The 27,535-nt window shown below is 40.1% G+C and overlaps 1 long non-coding RNA gene across 1 annotated transcript in view; it reads left to right on the forward strand.

Moving 5' to 3' along the window:
* LOC128114547 (uncharacterized) overlaps positions 1–26,829 on the forward strand; it is a 45,070-nt gene extending 18,241 nt beyond the window's left edge. Inside the window, exons 2-3 of the long non-coding RNA XR_008219800.1 lie at positions 25,873–25,955; positions 26,723–26,829. This is a non-coding gene — a long non-coding RNA (uncharacterized LOC128114547). The remainder of the gene's footprint in view (positions 1–25,872; positions 25,956–26,722) is intronic.
* Positions 26,830–27,535: the final 706 nt, after the last annotated feature.

Here is a 27,535-nt window from a genome sequence, read left to right on the forward strand (position 1 = left end):
ACTACCACCAAAAAATAACAGAAATGAACAATCACTAGTCATTAATATCCCTTAATAGTAATGGTCTTAATTCACCTTTAAATAGACACAGGCTTACAGAATGGATATGAAAGCAGGACCCATATTTCTGCTGCATACAAGAAACATACCTCAAATTCAAAGATAGACACTACCTAAGAATAAAAGTCTGAGAAAAGACTTTCCAATCAAATAGTCTTAAAAAGCAAGCTGGTGTAGCCATCCTAATATCCAGCAACATAGACTTCAAACTAAAATCAATCAAAAGAGATTAAGACGGGCATTGCATACTCATCACAGGAAAGATTCACCAAGATGAAGTTTCAATTATGAACATTAATGCCCCAAAAACAAGGGCACCCACATATGCAAAAGAAACATTACTAAAGCTTAAACCACATATAAAACCCCACACATTAATAGTGGGAGACTTCAACACCCCACTTTCACCACTGGACAGAGCAGCCAAATTAAAACTTAACAGAGAAATAAAGGACTTAACTGATGTTATGAATCAAATGGACTTAATCGATATCTACAGAAGATTACATCCTAACAAAAAAGAATGTAACTTCTTCTCAGTACCCTATGGAACCTTTTCTTAAATTGACCACATACTTGGCCACAAAGCAAATCTCAACAGATACAAAACAATTAGAATAACCTCATGCATTCTATCAGACTACCATGTCTTGAAGTTAAATTTCAACAACAACAAAAAATACAGAAAACCTACAATCTCATAGATACTGAAAAATGCTCAACTGAATCACCAATGGGTTAAGGAAGAAATAAAGAAAAAAATTAAAGACTTCCGAGAGATCAATGAAAATGAAGACACCACATACCCAAACTTATGGGACACTATGAAAACATAACACTAAATGCCCACATAAAGAAGTTGGAGAAATCTCACATTAGTGACTTACGAGCACACCTGAACGCTCTAGAACAAGAAGAAGCAAAGTCTCCCAGGAAGAATAGACGTCAAGAAATTATCAAATTGAGAGCTGAAATCGATAAAAAAGAATCAAAGAGAACAATACAAAAAAATTAATGAAACAAAGAGTTGGTTCTTTGAGAAAATCAACAAGATAGACAAGCTCTTATCCAAACTAACCAAAAGACCAAGAGAGAGCATCCAAATCAACAGAATCAGAAATGAAAAGGGGGACATAACAACAGACAATGAGGAAATCCAGAGAATCATCAGGTCATACTTCAAACACCTCTACTACCCAAAACTGGAAAATCTAAAAGAAATGGATAATTTTCTGGATAGGTACCACATAATTAAGTTAAATTAAGACCAGATAAACTATTTAAACATTCCAATAACCCCTAAGGAAATAGAATCAGTCATTAAAAGTCTCCCAACCAAAATAAAGCCCAGGACCAGATGGTTTCAGCACAGAATTCTACCAGATCTCCAAAGAAGAGTTAATATCAATACTCTTTAAATTGTTCCACACAATAGAAGCAGAAGGAACATTACCAAACTCCTTCTATGAGGCTACGATTACCTTGATTCCTAAACCAAAGATACAACAAAGAAAGAGAACTATAGACCGATCTCCTTCATGGACACTGATGCAAAAATACTCAATAAAATTTGGCAAACAGACTCCAAGAACACATCAAAACAATTATCCACCATGATCAAGTATGCTTCATCCCAGGGATGCAAGGGTGGTTCAACATACGAAAGTCTGTCAATGTAATACACCATGTAAACAAACTCAAAGGAAAAAAAACCAAATGATTAAGTAGATGCAGAAAAGGCATTTGACAAAATCCAACACCCCTTCATGATAAAGGTCTTGGCGTGAGAAGGAATACAGGCAACATACCTAAACATGATAAAGGCAATTTACAACAAGCCAACAGCCAATATCAAATCAAATGGAGAGAAACACAAAGCAATTCCTACAAAATCAGGAATAAGACATGGCTGTCTGCTCTCCCCATACTTATTCAATATAGTACTTGAAGTTCTAGCCAGAGCAATAAGACAACATAAGGAGATTAAGGGGATACAAATTGGAAAGGAAGAATTCAAACTTTCCCTATTTGCAGATGACATGATAGTATACTTGAATGATCCCATAGATTCAACCAAGGAACTGATACAGCTTATAAACACCTTCAGCAACATAGCAGGATACAAGATCAACTCAAAAAAATTAGTAGCCCTCCTATATACAATTGACAAAGAGGCTGAGAAGGAAATCAGAGATACATCTCCATTTACAATAGCCAAAAATGACATAAAATACCTTGGGGTAACTCTAACTAAGTAAGTGAATGAACTATATGACAAGAACTTTAAGTCCCTGAAAAAATAAATTGAAGAAGATGTCAGAAAATGGAAAGATCTCCCATGCTCATGGATAGGTAGGATTAACATAGTAAAAATGGCAATCTCACCAAAAGCAATCAACACATTCAATGCAATCCCCATCAAAATAACAACACAATTCTTCACAGACCTGGAAAGAATAATACTCAACTTCATATGGAAAAACAAAAAACCCAGGATAGCCAAAAGAATCCTGTACAATAAAACAGCCTCTGGAGGCATCACGATCCCTGACTTCAAGCTGTACTATAGAGCTACAGTAATAAAAACAGCTTGGTACTGGCATAAAAACTGACATGTTGACCAATGGAATCAAATTGAAGACTCTGACATTAATCCGCACACCTATGAACATACAATTTTTGACAAGGAAGCCAAAATTGTACAATGGAAAAAAGAAAGCATCTTCAACAAATGGTGCTGGCATAACTGGATATCAACATGTAGAAGGCTGAAAATAGATCCACATCTGTCACCGAGCACCAAACTTCAGTCCAAGTGGATCAAAGACCTCAACATAAATCCAGTTACTCTGAACCTAATAGAAGAGCAAGTAGGAAGTAGACATGAAAGCATTGGCATAGGAGATCACTTCCTAAATATAACACCAGTAGCACAGACACTGAGAGAAACAATCAATCAATGGGACCTCTTGAAACTGAGAAGCTTTTGTAGAGCAAAGGATATGGTCAACAAGGCAAAGCAACAGCCTACAGAATGGGAAAAGATCTTCACCAACTCCACATCTGACTGAGGGCTGATATCCAGAATATATAAAGAACTCAAGAAATTAGACATCAAAATGCCCAACAGACCAAATATAAAATGGGCTATTGAAGTAAACAGAGAATTTTCAACAGAAGAAGCTCAAATGGCCTAAAGACATTTAAGGAATTGCTCAACATCCCTAATCATCAGGGAAATGCAAATCAAAAGGACTCTGAGATATCACCTTACACCTGTCAGAATGGCTAAGATCAAAAACCCTGAAGACAGCTTATGCTGGAGAGAATGTGGAGCTAGGGGAACTCTCCTCCACTGCTGGTGGGAGTGCAAGCTTGTACAGCCACTTTGGAAATCAATATGGCGCTTTCTTAGAAAATTGGGAATCAATCTCCCCCAAGATCCAGCCATACCACTCTTGGGCATATACCCAAGGAATGCTCAATCATACCACAAGGGCACTTGCTCATCTATGTTCATGTCAGCATTGTTTGCAATAGCCAGTACCTGGAAACAACCTAAATGCCCTTCAACTGAAGAATGAATAAATAAAATGTGGTACATATACACAATAGAATACTATTCAGCAGAGAAAAATAATGACATCATGAGGTTTGCAGGCAAATGGATGGATCTAGAAAAAATCATCTGAGTGAGGTAACCCAGACTCAGAAGTAGAAACATGGTATGTACTCACTTATAGGAGGATACTAGATGTAAAACAAGGATGACTAGACTGCTAGTCACAACTTCAGGGAGGCTACCTAGAAAACAGAACCCCAAGAAAGACACAGGGATTGCCCAATGACAGAGAAATGGATGAGATCTACACGAACAACCTGGATGTGAGTGGGGGTAATAAAGGGCAAGGTTCGAGGGAAAGAGAGCTTAGGGGAGTGGGAGATCCCAGCTGTATCAAGAACAGAGAGGGAGAACAAGGAATAATAGACCATCATTAATGAAGACCACACAAGACTAGGAAGAAGCAAAGTGCTAGAGAGGTCCCCAGAAATCCACAAAGATACCTCCACAATAGACTACTGGCAATGGTCAAGATACAGCCCGAACTGACCTACTCTGGTGAGAGGATGGCCAAACACCCTAATTGTCGTGCTAGAAACATCATTCAATGACTGAGGGAACTGGATGCAGAGATCCACTGCCAGGTCCCAGGTGGAGCTCCAGGAGTCCAATTGGCAAGAAAGAGCAAGGTTTGTATGAGCGAGAATTGTTGAGACCAAGATTGGTAAAAGCATGGGACAAATAGCCAAATGAATGGAAATGCATGAACTATGAATGAATAGCTGAGGAGTCCCCAACTGGATCAGGCCCTCTGGATCAGTGAGACAGTTGATTAGCTTGAACTGTTTGGGAGGCATCCAGGCAGTGGGACCAGGACCTGTCCTTAGTGCATGAGCTGGCTGTTTGGATCCTGGAGCTGATGCAGGGACACTTTGCTCAGCCTGAAAGGAGGGGACTGGACCTGCTTGAACTGAATCTACCAGGGTGAACTCAATCCCCAGGGGAGTCTTTGCCCTGGAGGAGATGGGAATGGGGGTGTGCTGGTGGGAAGGGGCAGGGGGGAAAGGGGAGGACAAGGAAATTAGTGGATGATACGTAAAATTAAATTAAATTATAAAATAAAATTTAAAAAAGATTTTATACTGGCACAAATAAATTATGAATGTCAAGATATAAATCAGGAAACAATAGTAAATTAGTCAAAGTTCCCATTCTTCTGTTCAAAAATCAGAATTTTTTTTTGTATTTAATATTTTTTATTTTTATTTTGTAATACAATTCAGTTCTACATATCAGCCATGGATTCCCTTGTTCTCCCCCCTCCCGCCCCCACTCACCTTCCCCCCAGCCCACCCCCCATTCCCACCTCCTCCAGGGCAAAGCATTCCCCACAGACTGAGATCAACCTGGTAGACTTAGTCCAGGTAGGTCCAGTCCCCTCCTCCCAGGCTGAGCCAAGCAATCCTGCATAGGCTCTAGGTTTCAAACAGCCGACTCATGCAATGAGCACAGGACCCGGTCCCACTGCCTGGATGCCTCCCAAACAGATCAAGCCAATCAACTGTCTCACCCATTCAGAGGGCCTGATCCAGTTGAGGACCCCTTAGCCATTGGTTCATAGTTCATGTGTTTCCATTCGTTTGGCTATTTGTCCCTGTGCTTTATCCAACCTTGGTCTCAACAATTCTCGCTCATATAAACCCTCTTCATTCTCGCTAATTGGACTCCCAGAGATCCACCCGGGGCCTAGCCATGGATCCCTGCATCCAGATCCCTCAGTAGTTGGATGGGGTTTCTAGCATGACAATTAGGGTGTTTGGCCATCCCATCACCAGAGTAGGTCAGTTCAGACTGTATCTCGACCATTGCCAGCAGTCTGTTGTGGGGGTATCAGTGTGGATTTCTGTGGGCCTCTCTAGCACTTTCTTCTTCCTATTCTCATGTGGTCTTCATTTACCATGGTCTTCTATTCCTTTTTCTCCCTCTCTGTTGCTGATCCAGCTGGGATCTCCTGCTCCCCTAAGCTCTTTCCATCGACCCTCGCCCTTCACTACCCCCACTCATGTCCAGGCTGTTCATGTAGATCTCATTCCATTTTTCTGTCATTGGGCGATCCGCGTGTCTTTCTTGGGGTCCTGTTTTCCAGGTAGCCTCCTTGGTGATGTGAGTAGCAGTCCAGTCATCCTTGTTCCACATCTAGTATCCTCCTATGAGTGAGTACATACCATGTTTTTCTTTCTGAGTCTGGGTTACCTCACTCAGGATGATTTTTTCTAGATCCATCCATTTGTCTGCAAACCTCATAATGTCATTGTTTTTCTCTGCTGAGTAGTATTCCATTGTGTATATGTACCACATTTTGTTTATCCATTCTTCAGTTGAAGGGCATCTAGGTTGTTTCCATGTTCTGGCTATTACAAACAATGCTGATATGAACATAGCTGAACAAGTGCTCTTGTGGTGTGGTTGAGCATTCCTTGGGTATATGCCCAAGAGTGGTATAGCTGGATCTTGGGGGAGATGGATTCCCAATTTTCTAAGAAATTGCCATATTGATTTCCAAAGTGGTTGTACAAGCTTGCATTCCCACCAGCAGTGGAGGAGAGTTCCCATAGCTCCGCATCCTCTCCAGCATAAGGTGTCCAGCTACTTTGAACCTGCTAGAAGAGAAAGTAGGAAGCAGTCTTGAACGCATTGGCATAGGATACCACTTCCTAAATAGAACACCAGTAGCACAGACACTGAGAGAAACAATCAATCAGTGGGACCTCTTGAAACTGAGAAGCTTTTGTAGAGCAAAAGATACGGTCAACAAGGCAATTCGACAGCCTACAGAATGGGAAAAGATCTTCACCAACCCCACATCTGACAGAGGACTGATATCCAGAATATATAAGGAACTCAAGAAATTAGACGTCAAAATGCCCAACAGTCCAATTAAGAAATGGGCTATAGAGCTAAACAGATAATTCTCAACAGAGGAAACTCAAATGGCTGTAAGACATTTAAGGAATTGCTCAACATCCCTAATCATCAGGGAAATGCAAATCAAAACAACTATGAGATACCACCTTACGCCTGTCAGAATGGCTAAGATCAAAAATAAGAATTTTATGCAATCCTTATGGTATTATTTGATTTTCCTGAAGCTTTTGATTATAATTATTGATTCTCAATTTGCAGAAAGTGTTGTTTTACATATAGAAACTACTGAACTTGTTCCTGATAACTGAGAATTAACCTTATTATTCATGCAATTGTCACAGGCTATTAGAAACAGAAATTACTCATTGTATATAACTCATATTCACTCTCTTACTGGACTGCCAGGACCACTGACACAAGGCAATATTGAAATAGATCAATCATTAATAGGAAATGTGTTATAAGCATCTAAATTTCATTAAACACATCACATTAATAGTTAAGGCTTTAAAAAAGTTGTCAGTGACAGGGCAACAAGCTAAAGAAATTATAAAAAATTGTGCTAATTGTTCCTTATATAATCAAATTCCTTTACCTGCAGTCAGTAATCTCAAAGATGAACAAAGAAATGAAATTTGGCAAATGGATGCATTTCATTTAACAGAATTTGGAAAGATAATATCTATCTATCTAGCTGTATATATCTATATCTATATCTATCTATCTGTATATCTATATATCTATATATCTATATATCATATTATTGATACTTATTCAGGGTTTCAACAGGCTACTGCCTCAAGCTCTGAAAGGACAGATTCTATAATTATATATTTATTAGAAATAACGGCTGTGTCTTAGGGCTTACTATTGCTGTGGAGGAACACCATAACCATGGCAATTCTTTTTTTTTTTAAATTTATTTTAATTTATTTTGCAATACAATTCAGTTCTACATATCAGCCACAGATTCCCTTGTTCTCCCCCCTCCCGTCCCCCTCACCTTCCCCCCAAACCCCCCCCCATTCCCATCTCCTCCAGGGCAAAGCCTTCCCCACAGACTGAGGTCAACCTGGTAGACTCAGTCCAGGTAGGTCTAGTCCCCTCCTCCCAGGCCGAGCCAAACTATCCTGCATAGGCCCCAGGTTTCAAACAGCCAACTCATGCAATGAGCACAAAATCTGGTCCCACTGCCTGGATGCCTCCCAAACAGATCAAGCCAATCAACTGTCTCACCCATTCGGAGGGCCTGATCCAGTGGGGACCCCTCAGCCATTGGTTCATAGTTCATGTGTTTCCATTCATTTGGCTATTTGTCCCTGTGCTTTATCCAACCTTGGTCTCAACAATTCTCGCTCATATAAACCGTCCTCATTCTCGCTAATTGGACTCCCAGAGATCCACCCGGGGCCTAGTCATGGATCTCTGCATCCAGATCCCTCAGTAGTTGGATGAGGTTTCTAGCACAACAATTAGGGTGTTTGGCCATCCCATCACCAGAGTAGGTCAGATCGGGCTGTCTCTTGACCATTGCCAGCAGTCTGTTGTGTGGGTATCTTTGTGGATTTCTGTGGGCCTCTCTAGCACTCTGCTTCTTCCTATTCTCATGTGGTCTTCATTTACCATGGTCTTCTATTCCTTGTTCTCCCTCTCTGTTGTTGATCCAGCTGGGATCTCCCGCTCCCCCAAGCTCTCTTTCCCTCAACCCTCGCCTTTCATTACCCCCACTCATGTCCAGGCTGTTCATGTAGATCTCATTCCATTTCTCTGTCATTGGGCGATTCCTGTGTCTTTCTTGGGGTCCTGTTTTCCAGGTAGCCTCCCTGGTGATGTGAGTAGCAGACAAGTCATCCTTGTTTCATGTCTAGTATCCTGCTATGAGTGAGTACATACCATGTTTGTCTTTCTAAGTCTGGGTTACCTCACTCAGGATGATTTTTTCTAGATCCATCCATTTGTCTGCAAACCTCATGATGCCATTGTTTTTCTCTGCTGAGTAGTATTCCATTGTGTATATGTACCACATTTTGTTTATCCATTCTTCAGTTGAAGGGCATCTGGGTTGCTTCCATGTTCTGGCTATTACAAACAATGCTGGTATGAACATAGCTGAACAAGTGCTCTTATGGTGTGGTTGAGCATTTCTTGGGTATATGCCCAAGAGTGGTATAGCTGGATCTTGGGGGAGATTGATTCCCAATTTTCTAAGAAAGCGCCATATTGATTTCCAAAGTGGTTGTACAAGCTTGCATTCCCACCAGCAGTGGAGGAGAGTTCCCCTAGCTCCACATCCTCTCCAGCATAAGGTGTCTTCAGTGTTTTTGATCTTAGCCATTCTAACAGGCGTAAGGTGGTATCTCATAGTTGTTTTGATTTGCATTTCCCTGATGATTAGGGATGTTGAGCAATTCCTTAAATATCTTTCGGCCATTTGAGTTTCCTCTGTTGAGAATTCTCTGTTTAGTTCTATAGCCCATTTCTTAATTGGACTGTTGGGCATTTTGATGTCTAATTTCTTGAATTCCTTATATATTCTGGATATCAGTCCTCTGTCAGATGTGGGGTTGGTGAAGATCTTTTCCCATTCTGTAGGCTGTCGCTTTGCCTTGTTGACCGTATCCTTTGCTCTACAAAAGCTTCTCAGTTTCAAGAGGTCCCATTGATTGATTGTTTCTCTCAGAGTCTGTGCTACTGGTGTTCTATTTAGGAAGTAGTCTCCTATGACCATGGCAATTCTTATAAAGAAAACATTTCATTGTGGTGGCTCACTTACATTTCAGAGGTTCAGTTCATCATGGCAGGGAACATGGTTACATGGTCCTTTTGAACATCATGTATCTGATCCACCTATGAGGAGGATAAGGAAGTTGTAAATTATACTGTGGGAATAAAAGGAATTCTTATTTTTATGGGTAATGGAATTCATTGTTTAAATATAATTTCTCAAATTTGGTTATCTAGAATTGATCATATTACTACCCTGAATTCTATAGAAAACTTCTTGTGCTTGGTGTATTTGACACTAGTTCCATAAATTTATCATCTTACAAATTATGGATTACTAGTAAGAAATCTGATTGGATATACTGGCAGCAATGTAAAGTTGAGAATCATTGGGTGCTTGTTAATATCTCCTAAGAAAAAGTCATTTATTGGAGCCCTATGACTCCCCTTAATGACAAAACTGGACAAATATTACTGTGAACATTAGAAGATCTTGGAAATTTATAAATATTGATTATCTAATATCAATAATATATTACTTACATAAACTTACATAAACGTTCTAGCAGTTTGTTGTTAACTTACATGGGAGTAGGCAGAGTTATCATGCTATATGGTTCCATCCTGGCAGGGATTTTTTTCCCAAAGAATTATTTTGTTTAGAGTGGCTACCATTGCAGACATTTTTATCTTTCAAAAAATTCAGCACAAAATTTCCCAAAAGCAAAGGCATAATTTTGGGAATCATTAAAAATGAAAGCAAGCCAGGTAGTGATACCACATGCTTTTAATCCCAACACTCAGAAGGCAGAGACATGTGGCTCTCTGAGTTCCAGGACAGGCAGGGCTGTTACACAGAGAAATCCTGTCTGGAAAAAACAAAAACAAAAAAATAAAAAATAAAAAAATAAAATAAAGTAAAATGGAGCTGGAGAGTTCTTATCATTTAGACATTACCTGGCCTGCCCCTGGGAGATCAGGCAGGATGCATTTGCCAACCTAGGCAAATACTTAGAGAGTCCAGTTCCTACAGCCATATGTCATTACATAGTTGTGCTGCATCTCTCTTGCCACGAGGCAGCAGACACCTCCTCTCTTCCTTTTTTTCCCTTTCTCTTCTTGTAGATGTAATTCTAAACAGTCTTATTAAATAAGAAACACAGAGCCAAATAAAAAGTTAAAAGCCCAAGTGGGCAGAGCACAAGCAATTAGCATTTAGCTTATCAGCTGCTGCCATCCTTCCACTGAGAAAAGAGACCTACTTCCTGTGTGTCTATATTTTTATTGACTTTCTGTTCTGCCTTCTCGTTGGTTCTAAACCCAACCACATGACTTCTTTGTCACTGCCTGTCTATACAGATCTCCAGATCTCTATGGTTGGTACTTGGATTAAAGGCATGTATCATCAAGCTGGCTATGTCCTTGAACACACAGACTCTGCCTGCCATGTGATCAGATTAAGGGAATTTGCTACCACTGCCAGACTTCTGCTAAATGGCTTGCAATTAGCTCTAAACCCCAGCAACTTTATTTATTAACCTACGAATAAAATAACATTTCAGCACAAATAAAATATCACCATATTTCCCCCTTCTATTCTAATAAAAAGAAAAATGGAAAAAAGTTATAACTAATATAAGAAAAACTATATACAATAAGTACAATAACTATATACGATATATACATGCAATAAATACCTAAACAATGTCTAGTCCATTTCCATTTGACAAACTCAGAAAAAATGATTCCATTATCTATCCTATTTTGGTAAGTCCAAAATGTACCTGATTCACTTTCTTTTTTTTTCATTTTTCTTTATTAAGAAATTTTCTACTCCACATACTATCCACAACCCCCCTCCCTCCCCCCACCCACAGCCCTATTTCCCAAGCCACCCCACATCCCCACATCCCCCAAATCTAGGTCTCCCATGGGGAGACAACAGAGCCCAGCACACTGAGCCTAGGCAGGTCCAAGCCCCTTCCCACTGCACCAAGACTGTGCAAGGCATCACACCACAGGTACTGGATTCCAGAAGCCTGCCCATAGACCAGGGACAGTTCCCGATCCCCCTGCCTGGGTGCCTCCCAATCAATTTGAGCCAAACAACCATCTTCCACATCCAGAGGGCCTAGTCCAGTCCCATGGGGGCTCCACAGCCACCAGTTCACAGTTCATGGGCTTCCACTAGTGTGGCCGGTCATCTCTGCACGTCCTCCCATCATGATCCTGATGTCCCTCACCTGCAGTATCTCTCCTCTCTCTCTCATTAATTGGATTCCTGGAGCTCAGTCTGGTGCCTGGCCATGGATCTCTGTATCTGCCTTCATCAGTCAGTGGACAAAGGCTCCACGATGACATCAAGGTTATTTGCTAGGCTGGTCACCAGAGTAGACCAGTCCAGGCACCCTCTGGACCACTACCAGCAGACCAAGGTGGGGTTAAACTTGTGGATTCCTGAGAGCCTCCCCAGCACCCTGCCTCTTCCTATTCCCATGATGTCCTCATCTATCATGGTATCTTCCTCCCTGCCCTCACACTCTGTCCCTGTTCCAGCTTGACCCTCCCATTTCCCTATGTTCTCTTCCCCCACTTCTTGCCTTCTGCCACCACCCCACTCAGTTCACTCATATAGATCTCATCCACTTCTCCTTCACAGGATCATCCATATGTCCCTCCTAGGGTCTTTTCCTGTTAGCTAGCCTCTCTGGATTAGTGGGTTGTAGTGTAGCAGGGTCCTTTACTATTGTTCCCTTTGGGGTGGGGGCCAAGTAGGCACAGAGTCAAACCACACAGACTCTGGGAGAATGTCGAAACAACAAGCTCAGTTTATTCAGGAAGAGGCAAGCTTTATATATACCCTCCACCCCACCCTTGGGGGAGGTCTGATGAATATGCATCTGCTGGTGTGACATGGCTCTCTCTCATTGGTCCAGGTCATCTCCAGATCATGTTTCAGCTGCTATTGCTAAGACCATCAGGCAGACTGAGGCTAGCTCTCAGAAAGTATCTTTTTTACTTGTTTGAGCAGCCTGGCCCTCAAGCCGGTTAGGGATGAGTCATCCCACATATCCACCCCTTTTTATTATTTTATAGGACATGCTCAGTGGGAGCTAGGTTGCATTACCCTAACTTTGTTGACCCCACCTCAGGAAAGCTCAGCATAATGGACTGTGCCTGTCTTAGATTGGCTTGCCAAACAAGCTTGTATTTGTCATTGACTACCAGCCCTGAAAGAGCATCAATCCTGGAGAGCTGTCTGGGTGGTGGGCTTTAGGAAGTAGCCTTGTGTATCTCAGTGAGCCATATATGCATTATCTCTCTAGGAGGACTTTGATCTAGGTGTCTGAGAGCCAATAAAATCTCTAGGGTCACCTTTGTGGCTGCCTTCTGTTGGTGAACCTGTTGCAGAAGATATTTGAATAAGAGAAGGATTAGTCAAAAATTTCAATCTCAAGGACATAGATGGGACCACAGTCATTTTTATTGCACCAGTCAAAGTCTTTTTGGTGGTGTATAATTGACCTTGTAGGGGGTGAGGCAATTGCTTAATATTTAGGGTCACATGTCAGTGATGACATGACCTTTACTAATGTCACAGTAGCAGGACAAATCATACATTACCCCTCTGAAGCTTCTTTGTCCAGAGTCTCTTGGTCTGTTTCTGGACACACATCTCTGGAGGGTATCCATATTGATGTGGTGGAATTCTGGGGAAAAATGCAAGCATACCCTCGTCCTTTGGTTAAAAGTGGAACAGATTGTTGCCACTAAAGGGTGATGGGATCCCTTCAATGCACCAAGAGCAATGGTGTCTCCCAAGGCAAGTAAATAAGTGTGTTGTCCAATTTGGTCTTGTGTGTCAGGGTTAACATATGGTCCTCGGCCTGTGAGCATCTCAAGAGAAATAACGATGTTGATCTGTATATTAAAATGAGCCTGAGCCTCAGCCTGGTCATCATAGGCAGCTTGCCAATTAAGGAAGACCATAGGCTCCAACACAGCCTTCATCAAATGGTGCCAGTCATAATAAGTCTGTGAATGTATTGTCCATTGCCGTAAGACTTGCTCAAAATATGGTGAGTCAGGACCTGATTCATTAGCAGCCTTATGGACCAAAGACAGGTCTGCAAGAGGGGTAGGTATCCATGGTTGGTTAACTGCATTGGGGCCAACATTAACTGGAAACACCATGGTGGGCATGTGTGGCACCATAGGTAGAACAGGCTGGGAGGTATGTGGAGCAGCTGGCTTGGCAGGCAGACATCCAGGCAAATCACTCTGTGGATACTGCAGTGGAGGGGTAGCCACTCGACACATGGGGGAAGCAGAGAGAAGGACTGCCAGTATAGGCTTAGATGCTGCTGCAATCATTTCTTCTCTCTTTCCATCCCTTTCCTTCACTTTACGCCTATTCTCCTGCCTCTCCTTGCCAGCAGAGGCAGAGGAATTAACAGTCATGGATGGAATGAAGGCAATAGATAAGTTAGTGTTACATTGTTTCTGGCAGTGCTTATTGTGGGCCTAAGTAGAGGATGACTTTAGGCCAACAATTATAGTCAACAAAATATGCATAACAAACAATTGGAGAGTTACTCCTGAGGCCACTACCCTTTTTCTGGCCAGGAACAGAATTCTTATCCACAGATCAGGTTCCCACATGTTCTTTGAAAAGATCTATGGAGCAAGCACTACCAACTACTGATCCACCTCTCCAGGCATCACAACCCACAAGTACTCACATGCATTCACAAACACACACACACACACACACACACACACACACACACACACACACACACACACACACACACACATACACACACACACACACACATATGCACATACACACACATACATACATACACAACTAAAAATAGTCAAACTGTGGCTGTTCTTTCCTGAGGGTCCAGCTCTTAAATGGAAACACTAGGCGAGCCTGAACAAAAGTACATGCCACCCTACCATACAGACTCACAAACAAGACAAACAGAAAGAAGAAAGTGGGGGGTCCCAGCATTTACCTGCTGAAGGGACCAAATTTACACAACGTAGAGGGGCCTATTCACCAAAATATACTGCTCAAGGGGGCTTCTCAGCCAGCGCTGCAAATGAGTAAAGGGAGACAAACAGACTCTGTTCAAGTACCAAATTTCCTGGGTTTTGGCACCAGATATAGCAGTGTCCCTTGCTGTTGTTCCCTTTGGGGGTGGGGGCCAAGTAGGCAGTCTGATATCATTGTTTTTTACTGCTGAGTAGTACTCCATTGTGTATATGTGCCATATTTTCTTTATCCATTCTTCAGTTGAGTGGCATCTAGGTTGTTTCCAGGTTCTTGCTATTACGAATGATGCTGATATAAACATACTTGAGCATGTGTCCTTGTGGTAAGATTGAGCATTCCTTGGGTATATCCCCAAGAGTGGTATAACTGGGTCTTGAGGAAGACTTATTCCCAATTTTCTGAGAAACTGCCATATTGATTTCCAGAGTGGTTATACAAGTTTGCACTCCCACCAACAGTGGAGGAGTGTTCCCCTTTCTCCACATCCTCTCCAACATAAGCTGTCTTCAGGGTTTTTGATCTTAGACATTCTGACAGGTGTAAGATGGTATCTCAGTGTTGTTTTGATTTGCATTTCCCTGATGACTAAGGATGTTGAGCAATTCCTTAAATGTCTTTCAGCCATTTGAGATTCATATGTTGAGAATTCTCTGTTAAGCTCTGTAGCCCATTTTTTTTTTTTTTTGGTTTTTCGAGACAGGGTTTCTCTGTGTAGCTTTGCGCCTTTCCTGGAACTCACTTGGTAGCCCAGGCTCTGTAGCCCATTTTTAAATTGGATTGTTCAGTACATTGATGTCTAGCTTTTTGAGTTCTTTATATATTTTGGAGATCAGCCCTCTGTCACATGTGGGGTTGGTGAAGATCTTTTCCCATTCTGTAGGCTGTCACTTGGTCTTATTGAATGTGTCCTTTGCTCAACAAAAGCATCTCAGTTTCAGGAGGTCCCATTTATTAATTGTCACTCTCAGTGTCTATGCTACTGGTGTTATATTTAGAAAGTGGTCTCCTGTGCCAATTCGTTCCAGACTACACCCTAATTTCTCTTCTATCAAGTTCAGTGTAACTGGATTTATGTTGAGGTCTTTGATCCACTTGGACTTGAGTTTTGTGTATGGTGACTGATATGGATCTATTTGCAATGTTCTGCATGTTGACATCCAGTTATGGCAGCACCATTTGTTGAAATGCTTTCTTTTTACCATGGTACAGTTTTGGCTTCTTTATCGAGAATCATATTTTCATAGGTGTATGAATTAATGTCAGCGTCTTCAATTTGATTCCATTGGTCCACAGGTCAGTTTTTATGCCAGAACCAAGCTGTTTTTATTCCTATAGCTTTATAGTAGAGCTTGAGGTCAGGGATCATGATGCCTCCAGAGGTTGCTTTATTATACAGGATTCTTTTAGCTATCCTAGATTTTTTGTTTTTCCATATAAAGTTAAGTATTGTTCTTTCCAAGTCTGTGAAGAATTGTGTTGGGATTTTGATGGGGATTGCATTGAATCTGTAGATTGCTTTGGTAAGATTGCCATTTTTACTATGTTAATTCTACCTATCCATGAGCATGGGAGATCTTTCCATTTTCTGACATCTTCTTCAATTTATTTTTTCAGGGACTTAAAGTTTTTATCATACAGGTCTTTCACTTGCTTAGTTAGAGTTAACCCAAGGTTTTTTTTTTCATTATTTGTGGCTACTGTAAAGAGTGATGTTTTTCTGATTTCTTTCTCAGCCCATTTATCATTTGTATATAAGAGGGCTACTGATTTTTTTGAGTTAGTTTTGTATCCTGCCACCTTACTGAAGGAGTTTATCATCTGTAGGAGTTCCCTGATAGAATTTTTGGGGTCACTAATATATACTATCATACTGTCTACAAACAGTGAAAGTTTGACTTCTTCCTTTCCAATTTGTATCCCTTTGATTTTCTTTTGTTTTTCTTATTGCTCTAGGTAGAACTTCAAGTACTATGTTGAATAAGTATGGGGAGAGTGGATAGCCTTGTCTTGTTCCTGATTTTAGTGGAATCGTTTTGAGTTTTTCTACATTTAACTTGATGTTGGGTGTCAGCTTGCTGTAAATTGCCTTTATTATGTTTAGTTATGTTCCTTGTATTCCTGATCTCTCTAGAACCTTTATCATGAAGGGGTGTTGGATTTTGTCAAAGGCTTTTTCAGCATCCAATGAGATGATCATGTGTTTTTTTTCTTTCAGTTTGTTTTTATGGTGTATTACATTGACTGATTTTCATATGTTGAACCATCCTTGTATCCCTGGGATGAAGCCTACTTGGTCATGGTGGATAATTTTTTTGATGTGTTCCTGGATTCGGTTAGCCAGTATTTTATTGAGTATTTTTGCATCAATATTCATGAAGGAGATTCGTCTGTAATTCTCTTTCTTTGTTTCATCTTTGTGTGGTTTGGGTATCAGGGTAACTGTAGTCTCATAAAAGGAATTTGGTAATGTTCCTTCTGTTTCTACTGTGTGGAACAATTTTAAGAGTATTGGTATTAGCTCATCTTTGAAAATCTGGTAGAATTCTGTGCTGAAACCATCTGGTCCTGGGTTTTTTTTGGTTGGGAGACTTTTAATGACCTTTTCTATTTCCTTAGGTGTTATTGGTCTATTTAAATATTTTATCTGGTCTTGATTTAACTTTGGTATGGGATACTTATCCAGAAAATCATCCATTTCTTTCAGATTTTCCAATTTTGTGGAGTACAGGTTTTTGAAGTACGACCTGATGATTCTCTGGATTTCCTCATTGTCCGTTATTATGTCTCCCTTTTCATTTCTGATTTTGTTAATTTGGATGCTCTCTCTCTGCTTTTTGGTTAATTTGGATAAGGGCTTGTCTGTCTTGTTGATTTTCTCAAATTTGTTTATTTCCTGGTGTCTGTTTCTCCTGGGTGAGTTTGCTTCTTCTTGTTCTAGAGCTTTCAGTTAAGTCACTCGTGTGAGATTTCTCCAACTTCTTTATGTGGGCATTTAGAGCTATGAATTTTCCTCTTAGCACTGTTTTCATAGTGTCCCATAAGTTTGGGTATGTTGTACTTTGGTTTTCATTCATTTCTAGGAAGTCTTTAATTTCCTTCTTTATTTCTTCCTTGATGCATTGGTGATTCAACTGGGCATTATTCAGTTTCCATGAGATTGTAGGCTTTCTGTAATTTGTATCCATTTCTGTAATTTTTGTTGTTGTTGAAATCTAACTTTAAGCCATGGTGGTCTGATAAGATACAGGAGGTTATTTCAATTTTTTTGTATCTGTTGAGATTTGCTTTGTGACCAAGCATGTGGTCGATTTTGGAGAAGGTTCCATGGGGTGCTGAAAAGAAGGTATACTCTTTTGTGTTAGGGTGGAATATTCTGTTGATATCTATTAAGTCCATTTGAGTCATAATGTCTGTTAATTCCCTTATTTCTCTGTTAAGTTTCTTTCTGGCAGACCTGTCCATTGGAGAGAGTGGGGTGTTGAAGCCTCCCACTATTAGTGTATGGGGTTTGATGTGTGATTTAAGCTTTAGTAATGTTTCTTTTACGAATGTGAGTGCCCTTGTATTTGGGCCATAAATATTCAGAATAGAGACTTCATCTTGTTGGATTTTCCCTGTGATAAATATGTACTGTCCTTCCCAATCTCTTTCAATTGATTTTAGTTTGAAGTCTATTTTATTAGATATTAGGATAGCTACACCAACTTGCTTCTTAAATCCATTTGATTGGAAAGTCTTTTCCCAGCCTTTTATTCTGAGGTGGTATCTATCTTTGAAGTTGAGGTGTGTTTCTTGTATGCAGCAAATGGATGGATCTTGTTTTTGTATCCATTCTGTTAGCCTGTATCTTTTTATAGGTGAATTGAGACCATTGATATTAATGGATATTAATGACCACCTTATTTTGTGTGTGTGTGTGTTTTTTTTTTTTTGGTGGTAGTGTTGTATGTTTCCCTTCTTTGGTATTTGTTGGTGTGGGATTATCTCTTGCATGTCTTTTCACGGGTGTATCTAACTTCCTTAGGTTGGAGTTTTTTCCTTCAAGTGCTTTCTGTGGGGCTGGGTTTGTGGAGAGATATTGTTTAAATCTGGTTTTATCATGGAATATTTTGTTTACTCCGTCTATGTTGATTGAGAGTTTTGCTGTGTATAATAGTCTGTGTTGGCATCCATGGTCTCTTAGTGTCTGCATAATGTCTGTCCAGGACCTTCTGGCTTTTAGAGTGTCCATTGAGAAGTCAGGTGTTATTCTGATGAGTGAGCCTTTATATGTAACTTGGCCTTTTTCCTTTGCAGCTCTTAATATTTTTTCTTTATTCTATATGTTTAATGGTTTGATTATTATTATGTGGCAAGGGGATTTTTTTTAATCCAGTCTATTTGGTGCTCTGTAACCTTCTTGTATCTTTATAGGCATTTCCTGCTTTAGGTTGGGAAAGTTTTCTTCTATGATTTTGTTGAATATATTTTCTGTGCCTTTTAGTTGGTATTCTTCTTCTTCTAACCCTATTATTCTTAGGTTTGGTCTTTTCATGGTATCCCAAATTTCCTGGACATTTTGGGTCATGACTTTGTTGGCTTTAGTGTTTTCTTTGACTGATGAATCTATTTCCTCTACTGCTCTACTGTATCTTCAACACCAGAAATCTGCTCTTCCACCTCTTGCATTGTGTTGGTTCTGCCTGCATCTGTAGTTCCTGTTTGTTTACTCAGATTTTCCACTTGCAGTATTACCTCAGTTTGTCTTCTTTATTGTCTCGATTTCAGATTTCAAATCTTGAGCTGTTTCCCTCATTTGTTTAATTGCTTTCTCTTGGCTTTCAAGGGATTTACTGATTTCTTCCCATTTTTATTTGACTTTTCTTCTAATTCTTTAAGGGAATTTTTCATTTCCTCTTTAAAGATCTCTATAATCTTCATAAGGTCATTTTTAAGGTTGATTTCTTCTGTTTCTTCTGTGTTGAGATGTTCAGGTCTTGCTGATGTAGGTTCTAATGGAGCCATGGTGGGTTTTTTGTTGTTGACTGTATTTTTGCACTGGCATCTACCCATCTCTGTCTCTACTTGGTGGAAGTGGTGTCTGTGTCTGAAGGAGGCTCTCTTGGTCTGACCAGTACTCTTGGTCCAGTGGGAGCTCTTAGTCTAGTCAGTGCTGATGGACTATTTGTCTCAGGGAGAAGCTCTTAGTCCAATTGGCCCTTGTGGGCTCTGTCTCAGGGAGTAGTTGTAATCTTGGCGTGCAGGTGGGCTGGGAGGGGTGGGGCTTGTGGGTTACAAGGCTTGGTGGGGGATGGTGGTAGTCTGATCTGTCTGCAGTAGGTCTGCCTGACGACTTGCCTGAAACTGGGACTGCAATGGGTAGTGGTGTAGGGGCACAGGGTGGTGCCCCTGAGCTCAAAGCCTAGGGGCTGGGGTGTTCAGGTTTGAGAATAAAGACTCACCTCTTAGTCCAATAGGGTGCTGGTGTTCTCTGTCTCAGGGAACATTTGCAACCTCAGAGGGTGGGTGGGATATGGGGGAGGTGGGGCTTGGGCTACAGGGTCTGATGGGGGATGTGGTAGTCTGACCTGTCTGCAGGAGGACTGCCTGCCCTACTAGCCTGAAACTGGGACTGCAATGGGTAGTGGTGTAGGGGCACAGGGTTGTGCCCCTGGGTCCCACCTAGGCAAAGACTCATCTCCTAGTCCAATCGGGTGCTGGCAGTCTCTGCCAGGTGACTTCTTAATAAGCAAAAATGTTAGAATTAGACTTGAGCAATTGTAATTTTTTAAAATTTAGAACACACTTTTCTATATAGGGAAAGCACAAATATTTATTGATGGCATGATTACCAACTTCTTATACTGGCATGTAGAATGGTGGTGGAAAAGAAGTCTAATGTAGGAGGATGAAGGAAAAATGAGAGGACTTCAAATAAACCCATTTTTGAAGTTTCTCCAGCAAATCTGTATAATGAGTAGGGAAGACTAGGAAATACTGGCTTGAACTAGAGAAGTCTGTCAGACTATTGGAAGGGTAGTTACTAACTTTTGCATTTTTTTATAAAAGAAAATGTCAGTGTAATATATATTTATTCTTATGCTTTATGGTTAATAAAATATGTGGATCTATCCCATTTGAATACTCATTGCAGGCACACAATAATGTGTACCACTCATATCACATATCACAGAAAAAAACCCATGGGATTAAAGCAAAAAAACTCTGTGGATAAACTCTAAATACCCATAACAATTTTTGCCTTGTCTCTGAATATTTATTTACATAAATATTCATGCTGTTATAATGATAGAGTTGATAATATTAATCATACTCTTCTCCATCCTATGAAAATTATTTTTTTCTGCAGCATTGACTCTATCCATGTTTCAGTGTAGGCATATGACTGGCGTATACCAATCCCAACATGATCTCTTCAGTGATTGGTTGAAGTAGTACATGCCTAAGTCAATCAGTTTCTGGAAGTCAATAATCACAGAAACTGATTCATGAGTTGTCCCATCAAATGAAGCAGAAGACTTTTGTTCATACTGCTGGTTTTCAATTTCAGTGTCTCTCCCTCATCTCTCCATCTTCGTGAAGGCTAAGTCCAATGGTTATTTCTCAGGATACAGAACATAAGCCTTAGAATAATGCTTACTTTTAGCAAACAGAGTGAAGGGATTGTCAGAAAGTGGATGACATTGAGTCAACCTAAAGCATATACTACCTCTGGCGTTTACATAAACATAAATCCTTTTTAGATGTTTAAGGCACACTGAGTTTTTTTTCTTCCTGTTGTTTGTTGCCACAGAGACCATAAGTTATACACTATTAACTCTTTGAGCACCAGCTACAAGAATGTTGATCTGTTCTTTATTCATTCATTTATTTTATTTATCCATTTATTTCATTCATTTTTATTTTATTAACACAGATATGACCATGTGTGGAACAATAAAATTTGGACTCAGTATTCCTTTTTAGAAAAGAAAAAGGGATGGGTATAGGATATTAAGGTAAATTTTTGTATTTACTGGTAAACTAATTCAGTAAAATATTAGCCTTAGATAATTTGCACTGATATGTATTCTTATATTTTGATACAAATACAAAACTATATTTGTTGTAGTTCCCACATATTCCCACTCCTGTTTGAAATATTTTGTATATTAATACAAATGTAAAATTATATTTTTCATACTGTATGTATGTTCTATCTCTGCTTAGGATGCTTTATATATGGATACATACTTAGAACTATTGTCATATTGCATATTGCACTATATATACACTCCTACCTCTGTTTAAGCTATTTTGTGTATTGTTTCAATTTTGAGGTCATTGTCCTTATATGGTATATTTGCTTACAGACTGTTTATCTTATTAATATGAAGCCTTAGTCCTTAAGTTATTTTAGTAGAAAAGACTTACTGAGCTTTAGTCACTAATGCTTGTCATTTCTATAGTTATGTTAGTTAGGTTCTCCAGACTTACAGAAACATGGTAATCTTCAAACACTTCATAGACCTAGAGAATATGGCATCTAAATGTTTTGATAACTTAGAATTCCATTGACATGAGACACAATTGCTCCTGGCAGCACCGATCTGATTGCGAGAGAATGTTGGGCTCCTGAGACATTTCCGTTTGGAAGTTTGTCTTCTTCTTGGCACAAAATGGCCTACTGGGTGAAGAACTGCCCTTGCTCTGACTGCTGACAGTATGAATACTGTCCCTTCTGAACAAGTAGAACACAAGGAAAAGCAACTATTGAACTCCTCCAAGACAGGGTAAAATAGTCTTTCAAAATACCTGCTTCTGAAAATGGTCTGACAGATACTCTAGGCCTGTAGCCAATTTGAATGCACCAATGATACTGAGAAACTTTAGGTGACTGTCCAGACTGCCAGCTGTCACTGTCTACTTTTCCAAGACTCCCAAAAGTTGCTTCTGTCCTTCTCCTGTTTCTCAGGTATTATTATATTCCTTCTCAGTTCTTTGATGAGATTGAAGACTAACAGATATAGTTACAATCTTCATGTATCTTAGCTAGAACATATTAAGTATTAGATTCAGGTTTTTCAGGATAGGACACCTTTTGGAATGATCTCTGTAACATGCCATTTACCTATGTTCCAGACTTCTCTGGATTTTAGTATGTGTCTCTTGTTTGATGTTGTTCTTGTTGGTTATACTTTCATCTTGTCTAGGTCATTATCTCTTATTCCTCCTGTACAATATTCCCACTACACAAAACGATGCAAATTAATAGTATTAAGTGGCAATGAAGATTATTGAATTGAATGTGTCAGTTATGTAGAGTTGTGGATGTTCATATGTGCTTTATTTGCTTTGCAAGTGAGAGCCAGTAGCTGTTCAGTTGATACCAGCAAGATTTCCCAAAAATCAGTGGTTGCTCATTACTTGTTGTTATCTATGTCCTCTTTGAGGATGGCTTATTGAGTTTTGGTGGAAATGACTTGTCATTTGTTACTGGAGTGTGCTTGCCTTGTGTATTTTGAACCATAGCTATTAGATAGGATCAGAACCTTCTATTGTCAGTTCATGAACTTCTGTATTAGTTACTCTTCTGTAGCTGTTATAAAATACCATGACTAAAAGCAACTTAAAAAAGGAAGAGTTTGTTTACAGTTCCAAAGGGATAGAGTCCATCATGGCTAGGAAAGCATAGAATGGTAACAGGAAGCACAGAGATCACATTTCATTTGCACACAGGAAGCAGAGAGAGGACAGAAAGTGGAGTAAGGCTATAAACCCTCAACACCCCTCCCCCCAGTGATATACTTCCTCTAGCACGGCTCCACCTTCTAAAGGTTCTGAGACCCTCACATACAACACGACCAACTGGGGACCAACTATCAAATACATGAGCCCAAGGAGACATTATTCATTGAAAGCACCACAGTTTTCAAAATCATGTGGGTCCAAAGCAGATGCTTTGTTACCATTCCCTTATCAATGCAAATACTTAAAGAGCCTTGGCCAGTGTGTGCTGAAATTGGTTTCCGTTCACTTTCCTTCTCCTTCTCTTATAAAACAACAGATAGGAAGATCACTGACTAGTGCTTCAATCACATGCTCTAGTTTGATTTTGAAACTGGCTTTATGTGTGTGGGGAGGTCAAGGAATAGAATTGGAAAGGCCATTAGATGATATTAATTCTGGCTCTTTGATCTTACAGAACTCCAAATTAACACCTAGAAAGATTAATGCCTTGCTCCAAATGATTGCAAAGCTGGTAATTCTAGAGCTTATATTTATATGCATGTTCTTATTTATTAGCTTCTCATTTTGGGAAGCATCATGTGCAGAAGGAACTAGCCTTAGGGTATCATTGTACCTTTTCTGAACTGCTGCAGTAGCCTCCCCTCTGTCTCCATGTCTATCATAATTTCTCCATGTTTAAAGAGCAATCTTAGGGAATCCTATACATCAAGAGGAATCTCATTCTCTTGAAAATCTTTTCCTAGTACCAGCATCCAGATCACTCCAACCAACATATATAGTCCATATTGGTTCAATCCAATGAGCATTCTATCTTTTTTTATTTCCTCTGGGACTACATAGGTCCCATGAATTCAAAGACCCCAAAAAGGGGTGCCATCAACATCTATATACTATTCATAATTTGTTCTGCCATATCATTTAATGGTGATCAAACACTCTCAAATTAATTAGTTCTCATCAAAGTCCCCAATTATTAATGTGATTATAAATATCTTTTTATTTATAGACATGGTACATGGGTATCTCAGTATGATGAATCATACTGATGTTATATTATAGTCAGTATAATTGGTACTTAGGTAGCTCATGAAGAGTAAACTAAATGAAGCTTTATTTAAGCTTATGTCTGTTTGGGAACATTCATGTTCCATGTACCAATAATTCCAACCTGAGATGATTCTGTTACCTTGAACATTTTGGTTCTGAAGACATTTTATTATTACAACCAGATAAGGTATGAATTTTATCCAGTAGGCAGAGGTTAAGCATACTGCTAAACATTTCACAGTATATTACACAGCCATCCAGAACAATAGCTCAAAAAATCACTAGTGCTGATGTAAAAGAAGCAGAGTGCTAGGGAAGTTCCCAGGAATCCACAAGGATGACCCCACCTTAGACTACTGGCAGTAGTCGAGAGGGTGCCTGAACTGGCCTACGCTGGTGATGAAATACCCTAACTGTCATCATAGAGCCCTCATCCAGTGACTGTTGAAGCAGATGCAGAGAGATCCACAGCCCGGTGCCAGGCCAAGCTCCATGATTACAATCGATGAGAATGAGGAGGGATTCTATGAGCAAGGGACATTGAGACCATGATAGGAAAATGTACAGAGACAGCCAGCCAAACTAGTGGAAACACATGAACTGTGGACCAATAGCTGAGGAGCCCCCATAGTACTGGACTAGGCCCTCTGGATAAGTGAGACAGTTGTTTAGCTTGAACTGTATAGGAGGTCCCAGGCAGTGAGATTAGAACCTGTCCCTTGTGCATGAGCCAGCTTTTTGGAGCCCGGTGCTTATGGTAAGACACTTTGCACAGTGTTGGTGCAGGAAGGAGGGGCTTGGACCTGCCTCACCTGAATGTACCAGGCTCTGCTGACTCCTCATGGGAGTCCTTGGAGGAGGTGGGAATGGGGGTTGGGTTGGCACGGAAGGCTGAGGGGTAGGAGGAGGGAGGAGAGAGGAATCTGTGGTTGGTATGTAAAATGAATAGAAAAATCTCTTAATAATAAGAAAAAAAGATTTACACATTCCGTGGTTATGTCCCCTATTTGAGATTTCTCCAAAGCCCAACGAGTCATTGATGTTCTCTAGATGTTTCTGAAGAGACCTTCACTGGTTAGAAGAGGAGAAAAATGTGTATCTGCTCCACATAGATAAACAGAAGAGAAGAGAAGGAAAGGTGGATAAAATGAAAAGGAAAGGGAGTAGAAAGATTGGTGGACATACATAAACACATTTTATAGATAGACTGTGCAGGAGACAGAAGTAGGGGGCCGTCACAAGCCAGAAAGTGGGAGAATCATCAGACAAGAGAGGCACTCGTGATCTTGTAGGATATTTGAGGGCTCAGTCACACAACAACTTTGGGCTCACGATTGCTGCTTCTGTAGAAGCCAGTGCTGCCTTTTCACTCTAGGAAAACAGCACTTTAGGGAGTTTCATCAGCAGGCCCAGGGAAGTGGGAGTTGCTTGGCATGGACAGAACTGGAAACCCTTTTCTTTGTAGGATTTAAGTAGGATATATCTTACAGGTGCTATGAGCATAGGTAACTTGTGAAGCAGCTCAGCACACTACCACCTTCAGAAACACTCGGCTTCTTGAAATTTTGTTTTTCCCCTGTTTTTATTTCTTCCCTTGATGTTTTTTGTTTTTAATTTCCTTTTTCTTTCTTTGTTTAAAATTCTTTCTTTGTTTCTCTGTTTCTTTCTTTGTTTCTTTGTTTCTTTGTTTCTTTCTTTCTTTCTTTTTCTTTCTTTCATGAGTATTGAATGTGTTGCTTGCATGTATTTGTGTGCACAGTGTACATGCCTGGTGCCAGTGGAGAACAGAAGAGGGCAGTGGATTCCTGGAAGCCTGAGTTACAGATGGTTGGGAGTCAGCATGTAAGTACTGGGAACTGAACCCGGGTTCTCCGCAAGGACCAACTCTAGTAACATAAACATTTTGAGGTACCATCTGAGATGCTCATTTGAAAGCACTTTACATCTAGCTGCTTTGTGATGGAGTGTGGAATTTGCATTTTTACCCCTAAGCAGAGATTTGTTTTTGTTTGTTTGTTTTTTTTGTTTTTGCACATGAGAGATAAGACATACTTGTGAAGTATTCAGGAGCAAGAAAGCTCATTATTGTCCATTAGCACATTCTCAGTCATCAATTCTCAGTCAGCACCCTAAATCACCCTTGCCAGACTGGAGAGCTGTGGGATAGTGAAGTCAGGCCATAGTACACATCAGGTGGGAGCCAGGTATTAAAGATGAAAAGATTAATCTGAAAAGGCACTGCCTTTGAGAATTTGATAGAATTCACAAAGTTTGTATAGTGTGGCTTCGGAGGGACTTGGCATTCTCATTTTATTCATTGGCCTCCAGAGAACCAAGCAGACATACTAGAATTTTTAATTGCATTGAAGTGTAAATTAAACCAAAGTTAAAATAAGGCTAGAGTTTGTGAAAGGGCCTAGGGGCTTTATTTTTCTCACAGCATCTGCTGTTACTCTAGTGCTGTGATAAAACAGTTCATGTCTTCCAACAGTTATTCTCACCATGAATCAGCATATAAACTGCAACCACCTTTAGGGAAGACAATTTGGTGTCAGTAGCAGAAACTTTAAAATCATGCTCATCGTTGTAACTGATGATTGCTCACACAGGACTTCAGGTCAAAGGATCAGAGAGGTACTTACACAAAGGTATATCATCAAAGAATGCCATCAAAGTGTTGAAGATTTAGAAGAGACAAACCAAGAGCTTAGGAAATTTGCTACGCTGGATAATTTATGGACCTCTCCTAGGTAAGATGAAAGTGCACAAAAATAGACATGTTTTCAAAGACAGTATAATGACAAGGGCATTTTCCATCATTTTAAAAAGAGATTAATTTATTTACTGTTATTTAATGTGTGTGTATTTGTGCCTATTTATAAACATGTCTGTGTAGAAGTCAGAACAGGGTGTTGGAGGCCCTGAATTGGTATTACAGATGGTTGTTAGTCACCTGGTGTGGGTGCTGGGAACTGATCCCAGGTCTTCTCTAAGAGCAGTAAGTGTTCTTAACTACTGAACCATCTTACCAGCCCCATTTTTCATCATATTTTTAAGGAAAACATAGCTTGCAAAATACTACACTTAAAGTCAGTTTTGTAAGGAGCAGAGAAAGCCCTAAGTGAGTGACATCCTGATTGAACGTGTGTGTGTGTGTGTGTGTGTGTGTGTGTGTGTGTGTGTGTGTGTGTGTGTTAATGTGAGCTATCCATGTCAAAATCCCCAAAGCTTCAGATCCATGGGGGAACAGCAAAGCCTTCCCCCTGGGGTGAGCCTTGGAGGTAAATCTTCTTTGGGTAACCCAGTGCTGGTGTTGACAGTGTGTGCAGGAAATGTTCACCAGAGCTTTCTTTATGGCCTGAAGACTTCTTTCTGAGATTTGGGTTTTGTAGTCAGGAAAAAAATTATGTCAAAACTCAGCT

This window comes from Peromyscus californicus, unplaced genomic scaffold (assembly GCF_007827085.1).
Source record: "Peromyscus californicus insignis strain IS unplaced genomic scaffold, ASM782708v3 Scaffold_10__1_contigs__length_136768540, whole genome shotgun sequence".
Lineage (NCBI taxonomy): Eukaryota > Metazoa > Chordata > Mammalia > Rodentia > Cricetidae > Peromyscus > Peromyscus californicus.